This window comes from Larimichthys crocea, chromosome VIII (assembly GCF_000972845.2).
Source record: "Larimichthys crocea isolate SSNF chromosome VIII, L_crocea_2.0, whole genome shotgun sequence".
Taxonomy (NCBI): Eukaryota; Metazoa; Chordata; class Actinopteri; family Sciaenidae; genus Larimichthys; species Larimichthys crocea.
In genome coordinates, this window is record NC_040018.1 from 13764310 (window position 1) to 13788626 (window position 24317).

The 24317-nt window shown below is 41.9% G+C and overlaps 1 protein-coding gene across 2 annotated transcripts in view; it reads right to left on the bottom strand.

The window, feature by feature from the left end:
* The window catches only part of zfhx3b (zinc finger homeobox 3b), a 328353-nt gene that overhangs the window by 114135 nt on the left and 189901 nt on the right, over nucleotides 1-24317 (bottom strand). The window contains exon 1 of one of the 2 annotated variants that reach the window (XM_027281814.1): nucleotides 19756-20179. The exons of the other annotated variant lie outside the window; for it this stretch is intronic. The gene's annotated coding sequence lies outside the window, so the exon portion shown is untranslated. Of the gene's footprint in view, nucleotides 1-19755; nucleotides 20180-24317 lie in introns of those variants that run through there. 2 annotated transcript variants of the gene reach the window in all.

Sequence of the window (24317 nt, forward strand, 5' to 3'; positions counted from 1 at the left end):
CTTTTGGGGACCTCTAACACTTACCCAGCACTTCACAAACCCAAAATAATGTCCATATTTTCACCACCAATATAATAGTCCTCAGGGGTGATGCACATTTTATTATATTTATGTATATTTACAGTTATTTGTTAATAAACATATGACCTCCTCAACTGTCTGCTCTCCATCTTCCTCTCACTGTATGTCTATCTCTCTCTCTCTCTAGGTCAATGTCATTTCTTTGGCTTCTATATGAGGACTATAACCAGAGATAATAGGATGTGCTATAAACTGTGAGAGGAGCCTAATGCTGGTCTTAATCACAAGAAGAAAAAAAGTATGTTTTAATTACAGACTAAAAGATCCAGACAGATACCTGTGAGGTACCTATCCCAGAATCCTTGGTGAGTGCGTCTTCTTATCTGTAGGAAAGCCCAGTTCTCAGTAGCTGTGCCGCTCTGTATTAGCTGGCATGAATTAAAAGTACTCTCGTTATTTCAAGATGAAATTATACTCAGAGACATGTTGAATGTATACCCATTTCCCAATATTAATAATGAAGAAGAGTAGAGACAGAGAAAATTTCCCTCAGCAATTACTGTGAAAATCCATATACTGATCAATGTGCAATCCCAAGGATTGTCTTAATACATATAAAATATAGACAACACTGCATGTGCGTATGAATGTGCATAAATTTATTGTGGCGTAAAATGACCTCAACAAGATGAGAATATTATTGAAGGAATAAAAGCTGGGTGTAATGATTTACATATTTCATCACAGGCAGCAATGAAAGTAAGTGATTAAACACACAGTGAGAAAGAGAGAAAGGGGGGGGAGGGGGGGGTATTGACAAGACTGAACAAGACAAACTGCTAAACAGAACAAAATGATAAAGAAATAAAACTACTTCCCACTTGGGTCAGCCATACTAAAAGTGCATCATGGAATAATAAGACATATTGGATAAATATGTTCACCAGATGCTTTAAACTGTGTCTGTCTAAGCCGGTCTTGTTCTAACTAAAGACTACAAGAAAAGCCTTCATCCATTATGTCAACACTAAAAGTCTTCATGGTCTATTCAACAAGAGGGAAATGAGCCTAGAAGTGGGTGAGAGCGGCAGTGAAACAGGAACAGGACAGAGAAACGTGGCCAGACTTGGCACCCACAAAGGGGCAGTGCTCATCTGCCCACCGGCCTGCCTTTATGTCTCCAAGTCAGCCCTGTAATTTGCTTGGGGCGGAGATAAATCTTATCTCAGAGACCTGATTAAGTTTTTAATTTACACTCCAATCAATAGCCCAGGTCTATTGGCAATGTGTCTAAAACTCTATTTACCAAAGGATTCCCTGCTATCAATTGATCAAGGACCCAGCAGCCATAAATTATGGGAACATGTGTGAGAGAGAGAGGGAGACAGAGAGAAAGGGTGAGAAAGTAGTGAGAAAGTGAAAGAGCCGGGTCCTGTGTGACTGATTTTAGGACAGAAAAGAGATATGAGCTGTAGCCTACTTACAGACAGTCACTTGAGACTGGTGTGCATGACCTGGGAGCAAAACAAACACACTTTTTAAAGCTCTGCTCAATACACTACAACAGTATTTGGCTCAACAGCTGATGAAGCCAACTGTTGGTATTTTATCCATGCAGTCTACCTACACTGAAGCCAATGCTAGGGGAGAAGTGAAATGTAAATGAGCAGCGACACTGATGCAAAATACCCAACTCACTCACTCCCATACGTCTTTCCAAAGATTCACACCCAGAGTGCCCATTCTCACTGTCTGGACGAGTAAGACCTCCCATTTCCGGCCCTTTCTGCATGAGCGCCGTTATCTGTTTACAGTGCCTACTTTCCCAACGGAACTGTTAAAAAGGACTCTGCTGGGGTCTGGGTTCCCCACACAGAACTCCTACGTGCAGTTTCTTCGCCATGCTCCATGGCATCCTGCCTGGGAAACTGAAGGAAGGATTGTTCAGGCACCCGTTTACACCGCTATGACATCCAGGAAACAGCTATTTTCTGTTGGCTATTTTGAGCATTTCAGATGTTTATTTATGGTTAAAAAATATGGAAGGATTAGTCATGCAACTCTGGATCATCAGAACTGTAAAGATCTAATTCATCGTAACCAAGACTATCTATCACCTGATTTCTGAGCCTGGTTCTGTGAGAAAACAAATGCAGTACCATCTTGCTGCAGAGTAAAAGGGCACAGACACAGTTCAGGCTACTGTCTGCTGTTCCCATGCGAAGGAAGTGCAGGGGAGGGAAAGGAGGGCAGCGTTATCACCGTGGAGAAAGTGTCGTCATGGCGGTTCTGCTCTGACCCTGCTGACTCGCCAATTCCTTAACATGAGATCATTTTGGACAGCTGACCTCAATATCACTGTGCTCTGAGGATGAAACAGATCCAATAGAGCTTCTTATTTCCCCCCACCCTGCCTACAAAACATAAGCAGGGCACACATGTAACAGCCATACACAAAAGTCTCCTTGTTTAATCCTTAACCACCAACAGGAATTAAAAAAAATTAAATAAACAAGTCAGTGTCTGCCCTTTTCACTATTTCCAGTGTGACAGAAATAAACGAGAGGAAAGACAAGCTGTCTTAACAGCATCAGGATCTTAAAACACTAAGTGTTAAGTTTGACTTTCTTGCACTCCTGATATTTGACAAGTACATATTAAAGCATTTGTTGTAAAAAGTAAGAAACTAGTCTCCCAGCTTCTCAACAGGTCAGCCAAACTAACACTGCACATTTTGCACCTACCACTTAGAATTACGACATACAATAATAACGTAGAAAAATATTGTTGTAACAAATGTTTTGGAGGATGTTATGTAGTACTTTGTCATTAGTGGAGAAGCTGTCTGGTAAAATCAGGCATAAACATGTGTCAGAATTACATGTAATTATAGTTGAAAAACTTCCGCATAGGAGTATGAATCACCTCTGCAGCTGGTTTGCGTGGCAGGAGAGAATACAGTACCCTGCTATCCTCACCTTCTTAACAGCACTGGGGGAAGGGAGTAGAACATGGGAGACATGCAGACTAAAGAAGATAGACAGGCTCATGGTATGTCAGAAAGCCGGAGTTGCTGGTCCTCTGCTGGATTATCTGAAGAGCCACCGACGGATATGTGTAATCAGCCCCATCCCCATGTTTCTCTCTCACTCTCTGCCTCTCTGGCTAATGTCTCCGCCTGATTCGATTGAGGCAATTAGGCAGTAATCTATAGAGCTAGGGAGTGATGGAAACATTTCCCACTGTCCTCCTCATGTTTCTCAGAGCTGCTATAATTAGCTAACTTTGCTTCTCATTAAACATCAGAGCAGTATTTACATACCCAGATCCAATTTGGCTCTGTAGAGCCCATTCCTTTTAAACTGTCTCGAAACCCTGAAACATGTCTGTAAACAAATGAATGGGGGAGCTGTAATCTGCAGTTATTTCAATCAAACATTTCTATCTTATACTGGTAACACAAAATATATCTAGAATGTACAGATTTAAAACAATGTCAGAGTGTGTGTACATTACACAGTAGATGATCATTCCAGAGCAGTGTTTTGCTGTGGATGTGAATGAAGGCCTGTAATGGCATGAGGTTTGATCTTAAAAATGGAGGACATCCTTCCATCCCTGGTTTCAATGAGCCATCATGGGAACTGGAATGGCAGGCCGACTTATAGTCCCCTATGGCTCATATTCAGTTTAAATCGTTTTTGCAGGGAACAACCAAAATCGTTATCACACAGAGCCACAGAGAACACTAAACTAAAATACAGCTGTAGAGGACTGTCTATTTTGAGAAACTATGAATCCAAGTTTAACATTCTGTAACTCTGATGTGAACAAAAAGTACAGTATAAAACAGTATGTGACTTTTTTTGTGTCTTCTGTTCAACTGCAGGTTGTTGATTTGAAAGTTTTTTGACATGTATGGCAGTTTTACATGGTGACGCCACCATATTTATAAATCAGTCTTAACATACCTCTTGTGCTTATCCATTCCCTTTCATTTCAAAACAGCACAGAAAATTATTATCAGCCATTATCGGGAATTAAATTTTTTTTTTTAAGTTATGTTTAGCATTTCCAAATCGTGCACACAAAGCTGAGAGAAAAGATATTCATTCAATTTTCTGCTGCAATAATTTGCACCTTTTTTTCTGCAAAACATGTTCTAACCAGTAAATAATCTCTCTGTTATGTTAGGCCTTGAAAAGCAAGGTAGACGCAAAAGTCAGGAAAATTACACAGAAATAAAAGCTTGATTTTACAAATTCATGGTTTTAAATTGGTACACTCTCTTTTGATTTACATGATCCTTTAACATTTTTGCAATGCAGGTTTCAAAGATTAACTACATGTTCAAAAGAGTCAGTTAGACCAGTGAGAAGACAGCAACTACAATCTTGAAAACCTTCACTCATGCTGAATCACCCAATAATCTGTTCAAGCGCACTACAAACAGCCTGTTGAACTGAACAACAGAGGTCACACGAAGCCAGAAGATCCTAAAAGAGAGGATCTCTCTTTAAAGCTACTCGGGCCTGTAGCAACTCTAAAGAACACCCAGAGTTGTACTGCAATTGTAAACTTTTCTGTTGATATGCAAAGCAGTGTGGATCACTTTATGTCCCCATGGTTACACTGCCCCTGCTTTGCAAACATGTAATGATTAATCATGGTTTTCAGACAAAATCATTGTCCCAGCATTAGCAGCATGCTTGTGTGTCCATGTGTCAGTGTGTGTGTTTTCCATGGCCAGGGATGGACACATGGTCACTGAATGTGGATCCCTGGTGGTTACCACAGACATTGCAGCTGGGTACAAAGCTGACTCCCTGTTTGTGTAGCTTTTCATTTTACTGACAGGTTGTGTTGAATTTCTGTAACACACTGGAAAGCGTTTGTAGGGACACATCTACCTTTGAGGTAGCAAACATACTCCATTAGCTGACAATTAGACACTTTTATTTTGTGTGGGCTGCTGCACATGTTAAAATTAATTTACCACTACTGTAGCTGTGGGCTTATTTTAAAGGTAAAATGAGCTGCTGTCCATATTCAGATATTCAGGCTGCCTGCTTTACACCAAATTTTAGTTGCTTCTTTCATCCCTGGCATCAACAAATTACTACAGACACACTTGAGCAGGGACACCTAACCATTGACGAATGTGTACCAAAGCTGACAGGTAATGACTTGCTGTATACGGTATATTGTTCAGTGCAAGTGTAACATTTTTCTAACATCTTCTTGTGGTGGTCTGAAACCAAAGTGTGCATGGTATATACTGTGCACACTTTTTTATTGGAATCCAGCAAAAACAGATTATATGGGCCAGATTCTGACAGGTCTAACAATCCTAAAGATTTAATAACTAATAATGTTAGGATATGAATGAAGCACATAGAAATCAAATCTACTTCTTTGCTTGTTTATGGTACGCTGTAGCGTGAATACATGCATGCAGAAGTACAGGCAGGACTGAGGAGAAGGGTAATTCAATCAGCAGCGCTACAGCCTGACACAGATTCACTTCGACAGTTGCGCTTTACCAGTAATTCATCTTTCTGAAAACAGACACTATCCCAACAATAATTTCTTTCAACTCCAATACCTGGCAAAGGGGGTGTGAGAGAAATGTAATAACAGGTTTTCATTGGCTAAATCCACCATACCTTCAGATCTCATCCTATCAAGAGTAAGTTTCTTTTTTCCTGATGTCCCTGAGAAAGCAAAAACTACTCATATAGAAATGTCCAACAGTGAGACACAGATGGTCATGCTTGCAATTATGCCGTAACTCACATGTTAGCATACTTTTCAACAGACAATATGAACACACAAATGCACACTGACTAGTAGTGGAATGCATAAGTAAACAGTGTGAGGGGGTAGAGCGGTGTGTAGGGGTCCAGATGGAGGCCTGTCCTGGGAAAGGGCTGTCCCAAACTCATAGACCCCTCCTCAGTACCCCTCTGGCCCTGTGTGCAGGACTGCAGCCAGCCTGGCCTGAGCAGCAGAGGGTTAACTGCACTGCCCAGTCACAGGCGTGAAGTGAAACAATGAAATAATGGCAGCGAGTGAACGCTCAAAGGCAGGGGGCAGGGTGGGTGTAGGAGGGTGGGGGCTTGCCATAGGCTACTGCAGATGTTGCCGGGCTTCGGCGGGTCACACAATCACACGTATTAGCATTCCTGATAGAGGGAGCCCGGATTAGGGAGCTGAATGCCTTTCTCAACTCTGTCAGAGTTTGAACACGCCGGAGAAGCAGAGCAGAGGGAGAGAAATCCCAGACATGTGGCGAGGAAAGGTGGAGGCGAGAGTATAGGAGAAAAGAAAAGCACCCTCAGACAGTGTTGAGGAAGGCCTGGCTCATAGAAAGAGCAGGCACAATGTTGAGGGCAGGAGAGAAAGCCAAATGCAGATTGACAGACAAATTGCGCCAAATTGACTAAAACAGCTAATGAAAGAGTTTAACAAACAGACAATAAAGAGAAATCAAGCATGTGATAATTTAATGGTATTGTGAGGTTGGCAGAGGGAGTGTATACGTGAAACGAAGATTTCTATTTGTGGCTGAATGAGTGAATGAGCATAGACAAACGGCTTTCTTTCTTCTTTGTATGTCTGGGTGAGCGAGGGAGAGTGAGAGAGAGCAGAGACAAAAGCTTTTCTGAGTGTATGTGTGCTGTCCTGTCCTTTTTTCCCAGGACAGAGGTCTGGAGAGGCCTCATATTTCTGGGCTGCTGTCAGGCTGGGGTGAGAGGCAGAGACAGCAAGGGGCAGCTGTTTTCTGCGAGGTGCCCTGGCTCCCTCACACACGGCCTTTGATCCGGCTTGGCTTTCCCTGGCCAGCCAAGTCTCCCCCTGCGTATGTATGTTATGAGTGTGTGTCGGGATATGTGTATGTCAGAGGGAGAACACATGAAAGTGGGGGTGTAATTGGCGTAGTAAGGGGTACAACTGGTGGCAAACCGTTAAAAAAAAAAAAAAAAAAAATGAAGTGGGAAGCAACACTAAACCAGGGCTTTTGCTCTCTTCGCCTCTCTTTGTTTTAGCACAAGGCAAATCATTTCACAGGAATGCAGCAGGGCCAGTTGGATATGGTTGTGTATTCAACAGCGATTTTTGAACATATATATGGGACTAATATATAGTAAGACATACTAACTAACACACACAACATATACTCTTCTTCAAATGCAGTTTCTGTATATTATAGGAAGTAATACTGCAGCTGATGGACATGGAATAAAAGAACAAGATAAAAACTACAACTAATCAAGTGCCCAGGCTTTCAATCTAGACCTTGAAAAAAAAGAAATTCAACTTGTTGCTGTCCAAATTACTTGATCATACAGCCAGATGGTGCCATGAGGTCACAAGCACGGAGCATGAAACATTTTTACTAATTAAGTTTTCTCACTTCCAATCTCTTTATAATATTCTTCTCTAATTAGGACACCTTTTAACACAAGGGCTTGGTTTTGGTTTCATTACTACAAATAAAAACAGTCATTTTAGGCAGCAACAAGAAAAGGAAAAGAAACTGTCCAGTTCATATTTTAGACTAGTTCTATACAGTATTAAAAATAGGGCTACCTTAATATGTGAGCTTCACTGCACTATGATTTTGCTGCAGCGTGCATCTATACAGTCGCACCCTGCTGTCATTTTGCTTAGATGCCTGACAACAAAGAAAAAAAGACAACATAGGCAGCGACACCAAAACCACATAAAAAACCATCATATTTGACAGTTAAGGGAGGTGTACCTTTGTCCCCAGCCAATGACTATCAGTGACTCTACAAGTTAATATTTGCTTCTGCCTGCTCATAAATTTGCATTGCATTAGAACCTGACCTAAATGCATTTTTATCACCCAAAGTAATTAGCTGAGCATTAGTTGTAGGAGAGAGAGAGAGAGAGAGAGAGAGAGAGAGAGAGAGTCTGTGAGGCTGAAACCTTCTTGAATGGGTGGAGGCTAGACGAACGCTACAGGAGGGATGGCTACAGAGTAAAACAGAGCTGGGCCACCAGATGAAAGAGGAAGTAAACAGGGCCAGAGTGCTGCCTCTTTAATCTACTACATTAACTCCAGCACCACTAGGGGAGGAGCCAGCATGCAGGCAAACGGCAGAGCCACACAAAAGGGGAGTGTCAATGAGGGGGTAATAAGGAAAGACAATGAGTAAACAAGCAGGGGAAGTCCAGGCCTGGCGTGCTATAAACTCCCTGCTTCTCACTGCCTGGCACACACAAAGGCCCTGCTGTAATTAGCCACCCCAATAGGTTGTTTAGCATTTGCATATAAATGCCCTCAGAGGCAAACGCTAAACACGCTGACACAAGCCATGCCCAAAACAGACGTTCGCCACACCTCTACCCCTCCAGGAGGTCTCAGGGGTCCACTTATGTCGGGGTACCCCCTCCCTTCGCCTTGTGCTTGTACCCACTACAGGCAAGCTGGCATCCATTACACAAAATGCGGACAGCACACCAAAGCGCGGGTACTCAGTTCTTGTTTCTAGAGAGATTGTGAAACACTGTAGCCAGGCTTCCTGTTAAAGGCCCACACAGCCATCTGTCATGTGAAAGTACATTTTGCCCTGACCACAGGACTGACGCTCAGCCAGGCAGAGGGTGCAGGTGTCAGTCTGCTGTTTTGATATAGATATTCTATGTGGAAGAGAGGAAGTCACTCATAGATATATATCCATCTGCACATGTGCATGAACGTGCACAGAGGTATCCCGAGGAAACCAGGGGTCTACAGAGTGTGAGAAAATAGTTCTGGCTTGTTCAGGGTCAAAACATACAGGCTTGTTTAATGTGCCCTGTCTGGCAGAAAAAAAGGAGAAGTGTTGTAGTTGCAGCAGGGCAGAAGAAGCAGGTAGATTAGAGACTACATTGACAGGTTTAACAACACTCAATAGCTAACATGCAAACCCTTTTCTATTTTCTACCGTTTTATGTTTTCAGCCATTATGTTATATAAAATGTTTTTAATAGAACCTATGCCTCAGTTCTACACTTCCTCTTCTGTCGGCTGTTGTTTTGACAATGGTGATTCATGAAAAAAAGAAAAAAACTATACAAAGGAAGGAAGTGATGAGACTGGTGTCTGTACCCTCCTTCACTCCCTCCCTGATCTGACCATCGCCCCCCTCTCTCTGTCTTTTTTCTCTCCTTCCTCCAAACCCATATTCTCAACAGTGTAAACAAAGGCTGTGTCATCTACACACTTGTGCTGCTCCTGGAGCTGCTAGGAGAGAAAAAGAGTACATCCACAGAGCTCCTTCACCATACATGGGCTACTTCCTGTGTTAATCCTCAACCCAGGGTGCTATTTTACTAGTCTATTCCGCTTGCAAGAATTTTCTGTGCTTTGCTCATAGCACAGGAAGACCACAAAACGAAAAGCTATACACCAGCATTAATAACTTAGTTCTCACCTGCCATGTGGCCTGTTGTTCCCCATCAGGGCATGATCCAACATGAGGAAACACCTGGCTCCAACAAAAAGCAGGCAATAAGAGGAGCCTATTTTACAGCCATCCTACTGATACAGATACGCACCTTGCCTGTGTTTACAGGGACACCACTAGATCAACAGAGGAGATGATGCTGAAATTAGACTTAATCTATGAGACAATTTCTTTTATTCCTATCAAATGTGCATGATTTAGACTGAGGGAGAGTAAAAGCGTGGCGGAAGAGGACAAGAAGAGCATTTCTTGAAGAAGTGGCACTCCACAAGGTGGAGAAAAACTGCTGTAACAGTCAGTATCCGTTTTGAGCCTAGCTCTTACCTCAGACTGACTTCCTATTTGTGGTCAGGGTGTGTTTAGTTTTACTGCTTCACACAACAATGCTCGCGTGCTATTTGTTAGCACCTGAATAAAACAGAAAAGTCAAATGTTCTGCACAACGCAAAAAAAGAGAAAGAATGAGAAAAATGTCACGTTTATTTAAACCTAAAGAGAAGTGTGACAGATTTGCAGATGACTGAAGGGATGTTTTAAATTCAGGACATTATTAAAAACCGGCATATTGCTTTCTACCATTTGTATTTAGGCCTCTGATTTCACCAGAACATCACCAATGGCTGCATAACCCGGGGCCCTATCTTTATTCATTAAACAGTAGGGAAAATGAATGCCATGGTGACCAGACGAGGCAGATGACGTCACAAAGCCGAGGTCACCAGTCTGTCACGGCCGTCTAGTCCTGTGTCATCCCACGGGACCTGCCCCACCCCCTCCAGCCTATACCAAATCTCTGCTCTGTGGCACTGAACGTCAGAATGAAAACCAAACAGTCGCAGAGGGCTCCGTGACGAATATGTAAACGCCACGGCACTGTCGCTGTCATGAGACATCAGCCACTGGGCGCAAACAGCAGTTAGAGCATAGCCTGCCAGAGAGGTGGGAGCATGAAGACCAGCAGACAAGAACTGCCATTAAACTGGATAAATATACATTTTTAGTTGCTGTGTTGGTGTAGGGAGAAGAAGAGAGTACGTCTCCTCCTCCTCAGGCTAAACACACACACACACACACACACACTGTACATCTCTAGTTTTCGGTGTTGCTGTGTGGGAGTCTGCTTCTCTCTAATCAATTTATTATGAGGCACCGGGGTCCTTATGTTTGTTCATTTAACACAGGGAAAATGAGAAAGAGCATTTGTTTTAGGTACAGTGAGACCCAAAGAGGAAACCACACGTGCTTCGAAGGAGGGGAGCGGGAGAGGAGAAGAGTGAGGCAAAGGCACACAAGACAGAGACACTCTTCGTAGAGGTGTAATATTGTAGCTTTGAGGAAATGTTGGTTTAATTGCAGTTTGGTGTAACATTTAATGCAGTCTGTATGACACCTGGCATAAATGGTTTACACTCGGGACAGTGCCAATTATAATTCACCCAATCAGAAATCTTTCATAAATCCACTGACATGCTCACCGCAACAGCTAGATGCTTATTTGACGAGATGAAATGGGATGGCGACAGACGCACATGCAGTATATCTTCTTTTTAATTACAATGTCTGCAGAGGTGGGACTGTGCTATAAACAATCATCTGTGCAATCAAACACAATACCACCAACACTATGCATTATAATAATGCATTCTCAAACTGAAAAATAAAATTATCATGCACAGTATTTGTATCATATTGGTAGTCATATGTCTGGGGGGAAAAAAACTGTAAAATAATATAACAGTGCGTAGCTAAAGAAGTGAAGTATCTAGCTGTGTATCATTCATTCAGCAGCTATGACAGCGGGACTTCTTTTTCTTTGTTCGATTTGATAATGACTATCAGGTGGTGGTAGTGGTCAGATCGGCCTACATATTTACTGGCTTTCACAGAGGCAGACACACACGCTCGCAGAATAGAAGAAAAAAAAACAGAATAGCATTACCATTCAGCTGAATGTAAGGCTCTCTATTTTTGTAGATGATTAAAAATAGAAAATGAGCGAGTCTTTTTGAGAACAGTTTGCACTTTTAGAGCAGTTAGCACCCACTTCTAACACTGCAGGTGCTAACAGAATCAGAATCTGTATACTAATATTATATAATTTGATGTATTTTGTGTTTGTGTGCAAAGCAACAGCACAGATAAAAAAAATAACTAAAATACTTTTCTGGAGTTTGAAGAAGTGATTTACATGCACAAAAAAAAAAAAGATGTAAGCTTAATCTCACATAAGTAAATAATAAAATGGCTATGCATGGGTAATGAAAATGCGTGAGAATAAGAAACAATAAGAATAATGATGCGTACACACACTGTACACTGCACACAGAGACATGCCCATGTGTTAGTAGAAAAAAAGAAAAATATAGCGGTAGAAGCTGGAAGAGAGCTGACATCAGAGGACTACGGAGGCTACAGCACTTAGAGGCCATTTTATTGCTTTGCTGTGGTCAAGTGAGGTGCACCGAGCTCAATTCCACCACAACAATGGCAAAGAGGGCCGCAGAGACAAAAGAGGGCTATCCCTGCTTCTTAACCCCTTCGCTACTGGCAGATCAGTCGCCTGGGGCACGGAGCGAACAACACCAGGCCACCTCAGGAGAAGCTATGGGAAATGACAAATAGCGAGTTGCAACTTATATACCTGCCGTATGACAACAGCTCCCACACACACATTTTCTTACTTGCACAGAAAAAAACAATACATGCTTAAGAATCTATCAATGGGCAGATGGAATCGGCTGCTTTTCCTGACCAGGAAGAAGCAGTCGGTAGCTTCACCTCAGCCCTGTCTCACACTGAATTACACTGCAGGCTGCTCTCTATGTCTTTCCATCTCTGCCCCTCCCTCTCCTTCTCTCTCTCTCTCTCTCTCTCCTCCACTGGGAACATGGACAGGCTACTACACATTTGCAAGTGAATTACAGTTTTTGTTGAGATTTCGTGAGTGTGTGTGTGTGTGTGTGTGTGTGCGAATTGTAAAAAAAATGGGGAAGAGGGTGTGAGAGGGAAAGGGTTCTCCTGCCACCGCTCTTTTCTTTTCTTCTCTCTATAATCCTGAGGAGGATAAGCTGTGAGGTACACAGAGAGGAAGTGCCATAGACCTGCTGGGGTCCTGCACATCCTAGCAATACATTCCTGCAGCCCGGCTATCAGACACAAGTATACACCGAAACAGACTAAAACCCTCTTAGCCACACATAACTATTGTTTGTCACAGTCACAGAGTGTTGTGGATGCTGTGTGCACACACAGAAAGGAAATTAAAATGAGTATGACCTAAACCTGAGCTTTGACCAAGAAAACAGATACAAATATCAGAATAGAAAGAAAAAACAGAGAAACACTGCACATGTGTAATTGTAAAAAGCACAAAAAAAAAAAAAAAAAATCTGTCAACCTCTATCCGTAAATCTGTCTATCTGTCTACCCTATTGTTAATACAACGCGTGTCTTGGGAGTAGCAGAGGGGAATGAGTGGCATAGAGAAAAGGAGTTATGGACTCGAAGTGGCATAATGTTCACTTTCACATAACTCCTTATCTGGCCTTTCAACCAGCTCCAGCCCACTAACTGACCGAGAAACTGATAGCTTGATTATACAAAACATGCACGATGTATCTGGTACTAATACGAGCCGTGATGTTGCATCATCAGGTGACCTGGCTGTAAATTAGTGACGAGGAAAAATGACACGCTGATGGTCTGAAACGCGGATCACCTGACAGCACTGAACATACTCTCTTTTACACGAAATGTAATTTCTTCAAAAAGGGATCATTTTAATTGTCTACATTTAATCACTGTGACAGTTGGTGAGTACACAGTGTTTTTCAAATTTTAATGATATTAAATTGTATGTTAAAAATATGTAATACAATAAAAAGGAATATGAAGACAGGAGCTGTACAACTAATGCACTGTCAATATTTTAAACCTGTCACACACACACACACACACACACACTCTCTCTCTTTCTCGTACACACACGCACACACACACACACACACACACACCCACACACACTTACATTTCAGTTACACAATGCAGATTTCACAGACACAGATAAACAATGTGAGGGCAGTTATCACTCCACGGAGCACAGTAACATAGAGGAAGAGGAAGAGGATGACAAAGAAATAGGGGAGGATAAAAAGACGGCGTGTGTGTCGTCAGAGTCATAGGCCAGAGGGGCCCATGTATTGTTCCAGGGCTCAGTGTGGGGAGAGAAAGGCGACCTGGGCCGCCTCTGTCTAAGCGTCCTCCATGTTTTATGCATTCTGTCCTTTGTGATGATAAGCGCCAGTGCGGAGGGTGGAATGCTGGCCTCCAGGGTCCAAGAGAAGGGTGGGCTTATGAGGGGGGGCTGGGGTGCAGCTCAGTTCAATTTTGCAGCCCTTGGAGTGGTCCCTGTCATCCCAGCTTCGCCCGCATGTAGGCATATGTAGCCTATATAGACACGAGACCGATGTTCCTCCCATCCCTGAACACTAGAGCTAGCTGCTGCTGCCCCAAATAGGATATATTCACAGTCAGCCGTAGCCGCTCTGCTACACACACGCACACACACTCAGCTTTTACAATACTGCCAGCTCTGGACAGGCATGCATCACACAGGTCCTCGACTCACAGTCGATACAGCAACCCAGAAATACAAGAGTCTTTATCACTGTTACAACGCTGCTATCTAACAAACAGCCTGGTTTGCTACAAAACTGAAATTGCACATTTATTACAGAAGCAATATTGAAATTCTAGTCAAGGACGCAGATCCACACACACACATTATAACCCCCACTTCCATGACTACAACAGCATGCATTTATTGTTTGAAAAGGAATACAAATTTGTATCACATATTATTGTGCTCTCTTTTATGACAGCTTGTGAATTTCCTTCACTAAAGGAGAAGTCAAAAAATAACCCATACTTTGCTTTTAAACATATTAGTGAATAGGAAATTTATTTTTTTTCCTTTCCCCGTATCTCTATTCTCTGTATGACTGCTAGATAATCAGAGCAGGGGTGCGTTATCACAACATAGGGCTGGTGTGATTTGTCTGAATTTGAACACTGGCTTGGATTTTTGGAGACTGTTCAAAATTAATAAAAAATAATGACTATAAAAACAAAAGTGTATCATAACAAGGCCTTGACGTGGCACATTCAAAAGACATTCATAATGCCTGTATATACACACAAATCAGAAGACAGACACACGTGCAGAGACACATGTGCATCTTCTCAGTCATAAATCTAAGTCTACCACAATGATTTAACCAAGATTGTTAACACGATAACATATTGTGAAAGAGAAAACCACAAAAATCCCCGCCAACTTCACTTCATAGAAAAGATAAAAGGGTGACATTGAAGAAGAAGAAAAGCTCAAAAGAAGACAGGGAGGGGAATTTTAGAGAAAGGGGTGCTTTCTGTGGATAAAGAGGAGTCCTTTTGGACACTCTGGGCTGCTAGGATTAAGGATCAGGTACAGCATTCATGCACACACCACACACACACACACACACACACACACACCTGAGCATGGCAGTCATCTCTTCCACTCTCTCTTCCCACTTTCTCTCTGAGCCCTGTGCTGAGCCGAGATCCCCCCCCCCTGCTCCTTCATGAAAGCATGACAAGTACACTGGCCTCTGCTGTAGGACAACTGGAAGAACTGGTCCTTGCTGCGCGACCTTGCATATTCAAAACCACACACGTCAGATTCAGAGCCATCATCTGTGTCGACTGCCCTCATCTACACATGTCCAAACAGCTAATGGCTCAGACGCACACTTTACATTCTTCTCTGATTTCAGTGAAGATGCAGCCACACAAAGGTAGACCTCTTCTTATTTATAACACTCTCATAACAATATACAATAAAAATAAATTAATTTATATCAGTCTGGTTAAAATTTATTAAAATACATAATAATAATAATAATAATAATAATAATAATAATAATAATATCCATTCCCATATACATTCTATATTTTGCTTATCAGGGCATAATTAGGTGATTTTTTGTGCTTTGTGTGCATAAACTAAAGTGTGTTAAATCTCCCATGTATGGCCTTAGCATGCTGGTAACCCAAAGGGGGCTCTCTCCGACTGAGGACATGGCAGTGAACTCCCCTACGATGCCAGTGCCACAGTACGGAAAGGTGGGAGTTAAGGAGGGAGATATGCAGAGACACATTGAGAATGAGATGGAGGGAGAGAGAGAGAGAGAGAGAGAGAGAAGGTAGGGGGGGGGGGCAGAGAGAGAGAGTGAAAGAGAAAGAGAGAGAGAGAAGGGGAGAGGCATAGTGAGAGGAGGAGAAGGGGTTATGACAGCCAGAGGCGCTGTCTCCCATTTCTCTGTGTTACCCCCCAAACCATGAAACGAGCCTATCCATGACGACTGCTACTCCCTTTATCTCATTTCCCCGACTGGAAGTGCTATTCCTGTCCATACAGTCAAGTGACATCTGAATATACCTGTCATCGAATATGGTAATAGAGGGGGACCAAGTGTATACAGTGGACAACCGTTTTGTTGCTGTGCAGGATCAGTAGCAAGTGCACATCTCCACAGTAAAAACTGTCATCACATCACAGCGTTATAACGCCAAAATATGTTCTTCGTGATGTGAAAAACAGAAGTCACAACAGAAAACAACACACAGGTAGCAGCGCTACCATATGCACTTAGATGATTACTCATATAACTAGAATCATGTTCCATCACTAAATGTACAGCACCACCGTCACAAATAAACAAACCTGCGTTTTTTTATCAAAAAATCTTACCAGACAAATGAATTGTGTTGTATGTCTGACACATTCAAATAACATGTTTACAATTTTGAATTTTGTATTCCTATGTATACAATGGTTTAATACAGCTGTCCTGACATCACAAAGAAACATGAAGCTTTTCCATGTAAATTAAAACAAATTCTGATTAAATTAATCAGAATAATCAAATGAGTGAAATGTTTGAAAGAGAATATTTTCCATTCATTTTGAATAGTCATATACTATTTTCTATTTTTTCTTCAGTTATGGCAAATAACCTAACTCCACCTAAATGTTTTATTCATATTTAAATGTCTCTTTAAAACAACAATTTAAAATTAAAAATCTAGCTTTGCTGAACATATTAACAAAAAGGAAAGAAATAATACTGACCACAACTAATGAGTTTAAAATAAAAGTGGCCCATTTTCATTATTATTTTTCAAAAACGCTGTCTGTGGTAAAACCATCACTCTGGTGGCACTTTCACAGACCCACAGTCCTCGTGAACGCAACACTTCCAATATCACACTCAGGGAGGATGAGCATGAGATAATATAGTAAGCTACACCAAACACAGCGTCAGATAAACACACATTTGAAATATAATAGACAGAAATAAAGCCAATGACATGCCTATACCTTTAGCAGGAACGGTTATAATTAAACATAAATAAGACAATGAGACAAGACAGGAAAATCAGGCAGGTGAGATGACAGTAAACATTTGTGCCGTCTTTGTTTTGTAACAGAAGACGGAGAGAGAGGGAGGAGGAGGAAGAGGAGAGGAGTGTTACTGTCAGACAGGGGAGGAAGGGAGATCACTGGAGTTTTGGCACAGCTGCCTATACCTGCCGTATACACTATACAGTAACACCTTTGAGTTTCTAATCAATGCAGTCCTAACACACACGGTTTACTGCTGCAGTCACACACACAATATTGTGGTAGAGACCTATATAACAGTTTTTTAAAAAAGGAAGAACTAAATATGAATATTATCACCGATTTAAAATAATCAACATGAATGCCAGTTCCCCCTCTTTCTCCCAGAGCTAATCTCCTTCCGTCTGCTCCTCTCTAGTCTGAAAGGTAGGGATCTGTTTATCTGACCTCTTCCCCTGATTCCTCCTCTATGGCCCATGGCTATCTGACCCCTCCACCCAACCCCCTTCAACACTCCTATCCTCAGCAGCCCCCCCACCATCCCTTTTTTTTTCCTCTTTTTTTTTTTTTTTTGCCTTTCTCTCCCTGCCTGACAGCGTTAACATTCTGTTTTATTAAACCAGACTATTTTTGTTTCCCCCCATCCTAAACTAAAGCCAAAGTCTTAATCCTGCACATGCTGACAACCACAAGACGCTTTGTGCTTGCTCCCAAAAACATGACAACAACTACCATCACCCTTTTTTCCTCCCAGCCCAGACCCACTCTCTCCCCCATCATCCCACGGCTGTTTGTGCGCGGGGGTTTCCTCTCTTTCTTTCTTTCTTTCTTTTTTTTTTTTTTTTTTATCTTTGCACTCACTCCATGACCCCTGTTCCCCCTGTTTCTTGCAGTCTGACCTACCCCTCCACCCACCCACACACACACACACACACACACACACACACACACACAGCTTCTCACCCCCCTTTCTGTTTCCCCCAACGGTACACATATCCTATCCTTGCTTCTGCTCGCTCGCAAAACCTCTTCTTTTTTTTTTTTACCTCTTTCTTTCCCCGTCTCTATGTCGCGAAAAATACCCAAGACTGACTTATAATTCTCGCAGCTTTTTCTGACTGCACATAGCTCCATCCCATCCGAAAAGTAGACGCTATTTTTGATCATATTTATGGAGATTCACGGCATGCAATGGCACCTAAACGTCAAGATAAGAGTTGCATATCCGTTTTCTTTATTTTTTCTCTCGGTCAGATCCATTTTTTTTCCCCTTTTGACGAGATGGGTAACCATGTAGTTATATGCAGCCATAAACTAGATTTTTTTTGGGAAAGGCCCATTCAGCTTAGATATGCTGTCTCTTTGCAAGACACGTTTGTGTTTTCCTCCGAGAGTGCAGACTATTCTGTTTTGGATATGTGGAAGATATCTTGTGGTTTAACTTAAAAAAAAAAAAATCCTACTAATGTTAACAGGCTAAGCGTCTACTAAATGCATGCAGTGACCTATAGGTTTACCCTGGACCATACTTTAAGTTTCCGGCAGTAACTTTGGAAAGATTATGTCTTAAGGTCAGACTAATAGGGCAATGTTTTGTTTTCATTCCGGTCAGCATTTCTCGGCGGAAAAAAAAAAAAAGGTTCTCTTGAAAGTCAGATACGGTAGCCAAGTAGTTGGAGGCAGCAGATACAGCCTGCCTATGTCTTCCCTAAACCACATGTCTGTTCTCTGAAACGCAGCTCAGACTCTCAGGCTGTCCGTGTACAAGGTCCTGCTGATCCGCTCTTGTCATGAAGGAGACCCGGGGCTTCGTTTTTCCTCAACCACCACCACATTCACATTAACACACACACACTCACACACACACACATGCATACACTCTCGCAAACACAAGCCCCTCTCTCTCTCGCGCGCGCACGCACACACACATACACACACACACACACACATGTCGATCGATTTGCATGTGACTTCGTCAGGGAATGAGCGAGAATCGACTTAAAAACAACGCTTCAAAGCAGGCAAACAGCCATGAAAAATAAAAAAGAAAAGATGGACAAAGTGGTGGGTAAAGAGGAAAAGTGGTAGCTATAGAGGAACTAAGACAGGGCGGAGGGATTGCACATTTCAGAGAGAGAGAGAGACGTGTCGGAGAAGAACAAAAAAAAAAAAAATGTGTTTATCCAGAAGAGGATTTTATAAGCATACGACGGTGCCGAAACCCCATGGATGTGCCAAGTGTCAAATCTGTCAAAATTTAGAAAGCGAGAGATGTTTCCCTTTCGCCGGACGCACACGGACCCACAGGCTGGACTTGGAGCTCCTTTTCTGGGCTGCGCTCGTGTGGAGCTGCCGCTGCCCTCCGTCCGCTCAACACAGCCCCTTTCTTACTGCATCTGTGCCTTAAAAACACGTTTCTCGACACCCATAAGCCCTCCATAGCTTTTCCCGATCCCACCGAAATGCACATATTTGTTTTAAAACCGTGTTTTTCTACGATCAACTGCTTGGAGAGGATCGCTGTCTTGCCCATTTCTTATCTTCCATTCATGAGGAGGAGAGGACGAACGCTGATGTAAACACAGGTAACGATACAAATAATAAAAGAAAAAGATCGAGAATAAAGCAAACTACTTGCATGAAATGAACTTGTGATCGCCGGTCATTGCTCACAATGTGAGAATAGCCAGCTCCGCTACACGTAAACTACGAACAGATAGGAAAGAGATTGAGATAAGTCTACAGCGAAAAAAGAATAGGATCGTGGAAACAGAGAGGAAAAGAGACAAACGCAAAGTTGAAACTTACAATTTCTCGCTGCCGCTTTGTGATCCTCGCTTTTTAATCCAGTATTGAGATGATTTAGCTAAAGATCCCATCAAGGCAGTCCCCTTTTGGTCAGTTTGCGCTTAGGGTGGCAAAAGAAAGATCATTGTTGTTGCGGAGTGTAAAAAAAAACGAAGTAGGTACTATTAGTTGTTAAAGGCAATATAAAAATAATTTGGATGCAAAGCAGGCGATGAGTCTTGTGTTAGAGGGAGCGAGGAAGAGGTGAAAGTGAGATCTGATGATTGAAAAGAAAAAACTCTTTGGATCTTTATTCCTGCTAATTAGTTTCCTGCAAAAAATGGCTGTGATTAATTCAGTGCGCATGTGCTTCATTACACAGGCACGAAGGGAAGGGCTAATTAGCCGCCTTCTGGATCAATAAGATTCAGCAAAGGAGAGAGCTCGGGAGAGAGAGGGAGGGAGGGAGGGAGAAAGAGGAGGGAGGGAGGGATGGATGGATAGATACAAGTAGAAAAAAGAGGAAAGTAATGATCAGGAATTGAAAATATGGAATTAAGAACAGCGGAAAGTAAGAGTTTGATTAGACGGAAGACAGTGAAAGTTAATACTGGAGCAGGCAGCCGCAGCAGGCAAAGCCCCGACGCTACAGGCACAGCTTTTCCTCCGCTCTTTTTTCACTTTTCCAAACGTTTTTGTCCCGTTTTTGTGATGAAATGAAAGACATAATCATCCTTTGGCCACTATACGTGCATAAGCGACCATGTTATATTTTATTCTGTCTCTTTCAACTAAAGTCTGTCATTTTAGTCGTGCCAAAGCTGCACACACACACACACAGAGAGCTCGTTTTACGCGTACTTTAAAGTCCACGTTTTGGGGAACTTATTGAAATACATAACTGACTCACGGCAGCTGTAATGACTCAAATAGAAATGTGTTATTCTTCTGCACAGTAGAAGTGTAATTAAGCAAACAATGGTGGCGTTTGTAGACAATTAAAACAATCACTTGCCAAAAAAAATGAAAGCGTGTTTCAAGCGATTTCTATGCAAGACTGTACAGTAAGAGCAACGTATAGGCTGCCACGGTGTACTGTTGTAATGTGCCATGAACAGAGCTTATCGTAAATACAGTGGCACCTGGATATTATCAGAGCTAACAACCTATTGGTAAATATATATTTGAAGCATTCAGAGAAATATCACATGCTCAGAGACAAAAGTTGATATTAAATAATCCTGATGCGTACCTTCACAATTTTTTAACTTTGATAAACTTCACGTGATTCAACCTGTGGGCTACAAAGCATTTAAGGAAATCCCAGAATATTTTCATGTTTTGGACTGAATAAAAATATGAATATAACGATGATAGGCTCGATGGTAAGAGACGACTAAACAGGACTTTAATAAAAACTTGGAACAATATGTGTTTGTCAACTCACACATGAGTGTGTACGCACGGATTCCTTTGACTAAAACTGTAAAATTAGGAATCAGTTTATTTAAAAAAAAAAGTGAAATTACGCTTTTATAAAATATGATGACAACAGATGGAAGTGTGACGGAGAGGATATGAAAGACGTGTCCTTCGGACAGTTTACTGTCAGCTCAAAATATCAGACAAAAGTTGAAATTCAGGTTGTATTCTTTGGAATATTATTGTAAGATAAAAGAGACAAATTGTTCCAAAGATGCGAAGGCATCCAGAGGACAAAGCTTTTAATATTTTACAGTGAAATTGGGAAACTCCTCAGAGCTGCTTTGTATTAGTACAGTATGCAAAGCAACTTCAGCTCTTTTTTTAAAAAAAATGACAAATACTTGTTGAAGCTTCTTTGTATCCTGCTGTACATGAGTATGACGATTTACTGAAATTTTACAATATGTGTCGCGAGTAGAAAACATAAATAGATTTAGACTTCTTACCCAGCACACCCATCAGTGAAAGACTTGGAAGTGTAGCTGTAGCACAGAGGGATGATGGGGAAACAGGTTATCGTGACATCTATTACGAAACTGGTGGGAACACGTTGTCAATACATGTAGGTTCTCTTAAATAATAATAACTATAAATGTATGGCAGAGCTGCATGAAGGCGTTTGGTCAGCTCCGGCCTGTGTATGTGTGTGTTCAATTTGCTGATAGATATTCAGATATTATGACAAGAAGAAGAAGAAGAAGAAGCCCAGATGGCCAGTGTTTCATTCCATTTTCATATGTTTCGTGATTGGGTATTTCAAAATGCCTTTATGATCAATACCTCCATGCATTTGTTGAGGTTCTCTCGTTTATTTGTTTTTTTTTTCTTAATAATCTTTGCGTAAAGCACTTCGCCTCTGCAACTGATGTCCTCTCCGTTTCCACCGAATGAAAAGACTGTATTGCAAAAAAAATCAACCTTTGAGTCTCTCAGTGCTCTTTGTTATGATAATTTTATTGTTGATTCTCGGAGGAAATGGACAATCCCTCACTCTCAGTATGCACACTTTCTGTGCAAACAGCTCCATATAGAGTCCTGGTCCACTGAATACAAGTAGCAGCTTTCACTGATCACATAACGTGCCATGTTTATTAAAACAATACGGATTTGATAGTCTGCGCCTATATAGTGGATTCCGATACACAGTTAAATGGCACATATACTCAAATCCAAACATTGGCCCAAACATGCTATAGAACTAAAAGTAGCCAATATACAATATTGCATAAAAGATAAGCCATAACTGGGATAATAAAACGGTCTGAGATATTTATTTTTTTTCCAGATGCGTTGTTTAGAAATGCATGGCACAGATAAATCTAATGTTTGTTTTTTTCCCCCCAAGATTGCACACTGATATGTTAAGCAGCCTTCTGTGATATGGGTGAAGATGGCTGATGAAATATATAGGCTATATTTTATATTTTCCATAGGCCTTTGACTTAAAGGTTATAAGGGTTATGAAACCCCCATGGGATGAGGCGTTTCAACAGATCCAATAGCATATATTCCTTGGAAGAGGCTATGAAAATCAAACTTCTTATATTGTAGCCTATATGACCAAGACCCAACTCCCCTCCTGCCCTCCCTCCCTCCCTCCTCCCCCCCCCGTCCTCTCTCTCTCTCTCTCTCTCTCCCCCTTTCTGCTAAAATGTATGGTGTGCTGTAACACGGCATTTCCTCAGCACTTGCCTTCCATAAGCCGAGGCAGCCACTGATACCTGTTTTCAAGCAACGTAGCATCTGCTGTATAGCATTCATCTCTCAGGAAAACAAGGAAACTGCAATCGCCCCGTCGAACAGGCTCACATTTTTTTTTTTTTTTGCAGTGCTGAGAGGTAGAGTGCAGGAATCTCGAGGATTTGTGCGTGTCTGCTCTCTCGGGAAGAAGAGATTGTAAAAATGAATAGGTTGAAAATAGCGTGCGAGAGGAGTTAAAGGGGCTACGAGATAATAAAAGAGTCTGGGTGTAATTTGAGGCTTGGAGGAGGCAGCTTTGAGCCAGTCAGTCGCCTAAAGCCTAACAATGCAAACTTTCAGTTTACAAATTTATGCAAAGGCCTTGATTGACATTACTCCATCAGTGACCATATTGAGTATAGGCTAAATCAAAAGAAGACCAGTCAGACGAGGCCTTGATGCTTTTAGGGCCTGTGCATCAGTGAAAAGAGAGAAGAGAAAAAAAAAAAAAAAGAGGGGTGTGGGCTGGGTGGGGTGGGGGGCTGACAGGGTCTGAAGCTTTTGTGTTACCAGCGTTCAATTGCGCCTCTCTGTGGGAAGGATAACTGTCCACGTGCCAGCCTCAATAGGCATACATCGATGAGTGGCATTGCAAATTCAAAACAACCTGTGGCTATGACAGCCCGTGGATATGACAAAGAAAGGCAGAGTAGCTTAAAATGCAAAATGCTCCGTAGCACATGAAAAGCCCTTGACCATCACCAGAACTGCAAGGAACAAAACAGTGTATTCAAACAGAGGGCAGAGCCCCATAATCGTTTCTAACGTGCTTGAACCGTTGATCTGTGATGTGGGGGGGGGACTTCGCACACACCCATGCGCGCACTACCTGTCAGCTTTTGAGAAATATTTCTTTTAATGCATTCAAATCAAATGAAATTTAAACTTTATGTTATTTCATTTAAGTATCAAGTGGCCTACCCGGTGTGTGTGTGTGTGTGTGTGTGCGCGCGCGCACGTGAGCACGCTATTGCGCACGCACGCACGCGCAACCCCCCAGACAAAGCACAAAAGGGGAAACAGAGGAAATGAGCAGGGGTGAAAGTATTTAAAGATAAAAGCTGCTATCGTGAAAAGTCATATAACTTTATAAAGAGATAACAAGCATTATATTCGGAAGGATTTGGGGGTTTAAGATGCTGATAGGCTGCAATATTAACAAGGAGGGTGTCAGTCATATGTTCAGGCTATGGTAAACAGAGATGAAAAGGGCATCAGACATTCTTTAGGAAACAGTCTGACTGAGATTATGTTGGGAAAATATGTGTGCGTAAAAACCGAGTGTAGGTGGACTGGAAGCTCAGGATGGGATACAAAACAAAACAAAAAACACTGGCAGCACTGAGCTTTAATTTTTA